This window comes from Pteropus alecto, unplaced genomic scaffold (genome assembly GCF_000325575.1).
Source record: "Pteropus alecto unplaced genomic scaffold, ASM32557v1 scaffold23, whole genome shotgun sequence".
NCBI lineage: Eukaryota > Metazoa > Chordata > Mammalia > Chiroptera > Pteropodidae > Pteropus > Pteropus alecto.
Window position 1 is genome coordinate 967,110 of NW_006435837.1, and position 5,337 is coordinate 972,446.

At 35.2% G+C, this 5,337-nt stretch overlaps 1 pseudogene; it reads right to left on the reverse strand.

Moving 5' to 3' along the window:
* Positions 1 to 4,698: 4,698 nt before the first annotated feature.
* Positions 4,699 to 4,817, reverse strand: LOC112479567 (annotated as a pseudogene).
* Between the last annotated feature and the right edge of the window lie 520 nt (positions 4,818 to 5,337).

The window sequence follows — 5,337 nt, forward strand, 5'->3', positions numbered from 1 at the left end:
TCGTCCTACACCACAAATGTCCTACATTCAGGACACTGGGTATTAGTATAGTAAATGCCTGTGTCTATGAATAGCTACAGTTATTATCTGTCAGGCATTCTGATGAGAAAATCAGGAGCATAGCTTAACAATGAAGTGGGAGATGTATTTTTTTTCTTTTCTCATGAGCAACCGTTGAAAAGCTAACATTTCTTTAGGTAATGCACAATCAGTTCTACATAAATGCAGAATTATAGACAAGTGAAATCTCAGTTTGCAACATAAGTTGGTATAGTACATGCTGGTAACATTTGAGTGTTCTTTTATCATTCTCATTCCCAAAGTAGTCAACAAATAAAAATTTAGATATTCACAAAATAATAAAGAAGAAAATAACCAGTAAAATTGTCACCAAAGTCTTTATCCTTGACATTATTTAATTACTTTCCTCTTTTCAGTATCTCTCTCTACAGTTAGGACACAACAAAACCACAAACTTTGGAGCTCAATCTAATGCTATTATATCTTTTTTTCTTTTTGGTTGTTATTTAATAAGTGTGTGACTTTAGACAATTAATATCGCCATGCCACATGGCGATATTTTCATCAGCAAAAGTAATAATATTTCATTGTATGTGCACACACACTCACTTTTCCTTTATCTATTCATTCATCAACAGACATTTAGGTTGTTTGCATGTCTTGGCTATTATAAATTAAGGTACAATGAACATGGGGGTATAAATATCCCCTCGAGATGGTGATTTTATTTCTTTATACCTAGAAGTGGATTTGCTACATCATATGGTAGTTCTATTTTTAATTTTTTGAGGAACCTCAGTACTGTTTTTCATAGTGCCGTACCAATTTACCTTCCTACCAACAGTACTTAGGGGTTTGCCTTTCTCCACATCCTCACCAGCACTTATCTCTTGTCTTTTTGATAACATCCAGTTTTCACAATGCAATTTGTTGAAGGCAATAACTTTTCCCATTAACTATTCTACATTCCTTTGTCAAATATTAGTTGACCATATGTGCTTGGCTTTACTTCTACACTCTCAAGTCTGTTCTATTGGTCTTTGCATCTGTTTTTATACCGGTACCCACATTGTTTTGATACTATAGCTTTGTAACATAGTTCAAAATCAAGAAGTGTGATGCCTCCAACTTTGTTCTTTCCAAGGATTGCTTAGATTATTTGGGGTCTTTTGTAGTGCCATATCAATTTTAGGATGTTTTTTTTCTATTTCTATAAAAAATTCTATTGGAATCTTGATGGAGATTGCATTGGATCTATAAATGGCTTTGGATAAGCATGGACATTTTAACAATATTAATTCTTCTGATGCATGAACATGGGATATCTTTCCATTATTTGTGTCTTCTTCATTTTCTTTCATCAGCATCTTTATAGTTTTAATTATATAGATATTTCACCTTCTCCATTACACTATTTCTAAATATTGTTTTTGATGCTGTTGTAAGTGAGAAGAATATGTATATTCCTTCTGTTGTATGGAATGTTTTGTATATGTCTGTTAGGTCTATTTGGTCTGTAGTGATGTTCGAACCCACTGTTTCCTTATTGATTTGCTGTCTGGATGATCTCTCCATCATTGAGAGTGAGGTATTAAAATCCCCAACTATCACTGTATTGCTGTTTATTTCTTCTTTTAGTTCTATTAGTGTTTGCTTTATTTATCTATGACATATATGTATAAATATATATTTATATATTTCCTCTAACTTTTGAACACATCCCTTTTAAACTGTCTATTAAGTTTTCTTTTTATTAAAAAAATACTACATTCTCATATATTTTAGGGTTCATTTTAAAACAAATTCTTCCATTATATTGATCTATAAGGTGATTCATGTTCTAGTTATTAAAAAATATTTATGGAACACCTCTTATGAGCTAGACACACTGTTTTAATTATTACAGTTTTATGATGTGTTTAACATATGGCAAGTTTTCTCTTTTTAAACCACTTTTTTAAACAAAATTACCTAATTGAATATTCTTTTATTTGAGTTCCATTTTGTTAATAATAAAATCTATATTGTGATTAAACTTATAAATTAATTTGAAGCAATTTACTTATTTTCATGATTACCCCTTTACAGGTGGATCATAGTATATATTGCCACTTATGTAAATCTTTTCTGGCTTTCTGAAATACAAATACCCAAGGTTATCTGAGGTATTTATGTATTTTGTTGCTATTATCATATAGCTATTACTTTTCGATAAATAGACTGTTTTCTATTTTCTGTATCTGTTCCGTCTGCATTTTTGACTTTACGAAATTTTGGTTGATTTAAAGAATTTTTTACTGGATTATCTTGAATTTTATAGGGAAATTTAGTGCCTTTTCTAAATGATATAACTGTTGCTATTGTTTTCTGTGCATCATCCAGCACTAGCAGATCACTGACAAAAGAAAGAATATGATTAAAAGAGATACTTTTACTTAAGAATTAATGGGATGATTGTGTTTATTGATAATTTAATGTTTTTCCTTTTAACTAAAGTGAGGTCACATTGTTCTCGTTTTTATCTAACAAGACATATCTCAGAAATAGATACTAAATATTATTAAATGTCTCTTTGACACATAGTTTTCCTTCTTTGACTTTTTGATGTGGTATATATTTAATATTTGTCTTAAGTCATAGTGCATTCTAGTGAAAACTCTACTTATCATATTGTATAAGATTTCAAGTAGTTATAGAAATTTTTCCTAGTACTTAATGTAGAATTTTCTGTGATTATCTTCATAGGTAGGATTGAGCTCTAATTTTCTTATTTGTGTATGTCCTTGGAATCATCTATTTCTTGAATATTTTAAAAGATAGATAAAATTGTAAGATGGCACATCTTACAATCAAGGGGATGTTAGAATTGAGGAAATAATAAATTGTTTGTTCTCATTTATAGATGAGAAACCTGAGGCCGAGCACTATTAAATAACTCTTCTGTGTCTGACTTCTGCTTTCCCTGTGTAGTTCACTTGTCTCATTGTTCTAGATACCAAAAGTGATACCAAGAAGGTGATGCAATAATGGGAGTCCCTAGAAAGGTGCCTCCAAAGGGATTCTGACTAGCACACCAATCTGTTAGTGACATGTGAATATAGAATACAGACATAGATTCAAGTTGTTCACACATTTGTCTACTTATATGCAAGCACAATAGTGATATCGTTTTATAACTAGCAAACTATCTTTGCAAATCCTTAAATATCTTTAAAACGCTAAACTAATAATTTCCTGGGGGATGGGGGCTGGGTTCAGGGACCTTGTCTTGTATTCTCCAGCTTCCGGTACACTTAGCATAGATTCATCCCTGTAGTGGTTGCTCAGTGTGTTTATAACTGGATTTATTACCTCGCAGTGCATTTGGTTTCAAGAAATTACATTATATCCCCCTTGCATTTATTCTTCAGCCTTTCTGAAATGTCATTTCCTGCCTAGGTGGGAAACTTTCCTGTAAACAGAACACTTGCTATCTGATTGAGGCCTGTTCTATATAATAAGAGGGAGAAAGTTTTCTCAGTGTGGCCTCAAGGGCAATTCTCTGGATAAGGACGATGACTCATCTTCCCAGGGTCTTCCTACTGAAATGCTGCAAATAAATATATTCTGCAGAGGATGCAAAGTACTGTGGTGAGGATAAGAGAAAGGCTAGCCCTGTTGGACAAAGAGGCTCTGTAGTCATAAAACTGTCAGCTGCAGCTAAGAAAGCCCTTGGAAAGGGAGAATCAGAGGATTAAGTAGTGCCCCTGGGTGTTTTACCACTTTAAAACAGTGCAAGCTTATTTGCTTAAAATCCTAAGAATTTGCTTAATTGCAGAGCCTGGAAGGTAACATTGAAATGCAGAGATAATAATAAAACATCAGGGCTAGAAAGCTAAGGATCTTGGTGAAACCTATCAACAGTGCTGAACCAAAATTGGTATTTGGCTATATTTATGCAAATAGCTTAGTTTCTGATATTGCTTGTAATTATACAACAATTATTGGGAAATACAAGAAAACAATTTTGTGTCTCAGTCTAGATGGTAAACTCCTTATTGAACATTTTCTCCAGGGATGAGAACATAAGGGATAATAGGTCATGAAAACTATATATTCTTTTTTGACTTGATAGTATTTGTCATGCTAGGAATGTGGGTGGAATAGGGGAGGGATCTATGGCTGGAGAGAAGGCCCTGAAGGAACCCACAGTCAATGGGAGAGCAGCTTTGTAAGCATAGGATGACATAAAAACACAGGAAAGACCTTTACTTGGGGGAGGGGACAATAATGATCAGGGAAAAGGCGGATACTGAGCTGTGTTTAGAGGGACAGGCTAGAGTTTACTGGGTAAAGAAAGGTGGAATTAAAAATTGATTATTCCAGATAAGGTGAGCAGAGTCTGCAAAGGAACGAAGTGTGCGGCACCCTGTTACCTTTGGAGAATCATATGTAAAATTGCTCAGTATGGCTGCAGCTTAAAAGGAAGAAGGAAGGAGTGTCCAGACTGAAGTGGAGAAAAGGCAGATCGAGAATGGCCATATATTAGGTTGGGTTATCCCAGAATTAGACCCTAAGATAAAGACTTGAGGGCCTGTGATTCTTTTTTTTTTTTTTTTTCAGGTGAGGCAACCCTTGGTTGACCTTACAGATTACAAGGACCTTGTCAGTTTACACTCCCTTGTTTTTTATTTTTTACGTCTACAGCACCTGGTCTTCCTAGGTGGTCTCCCATCCAAGTACTAACCAGGCTCGACCCTGCTTAGCTTCCGAGATCAGACAGGATCGGGCTTGTTCAGGGTGGTATGGCCATGGACCTGTGATTCATTTGGGACACGATCCCAGGAAGCACTGGTAGAGGAGGGGAACATGAGAGTAGGTTAACTGGATTTATTACCTTGCAGTACATTTGGGTTCAAGAAATTACATTACATTCTCCTTGCTTCTATTTTTCAGCATTTCTAAAGTGTCCTTTCCTGCCTAGGTGGGAAACTTTCCCATAAATTTGCTTTCTGCTGTGGGCAACTGGGGCTCAATCTACAGAGACTTTTGGAGAGACTGTGTATCTGTTGAGTTGTCCTGTTTGAAGGGTGGGAGCTAGGATGTCTGTCCACCCAACTCTCGTCTATTATTGGGCAAGAGCTGCTCCCAGGAGACTTAACTCCTTGGCTCTTTGTGCTTTCCCCTGGAGACTGACGGGTGCTTGTGGTAACCAACTGTTGGCAAGTGCAAGAAAGTTGAGGATTAAGGGGATAAGAATGAGACAGCTATGCCATGCTGCGGATTTAGGCTTTGACCCAATGAAAAATAAGGAGCTACTGAATTATTTTAATCTTG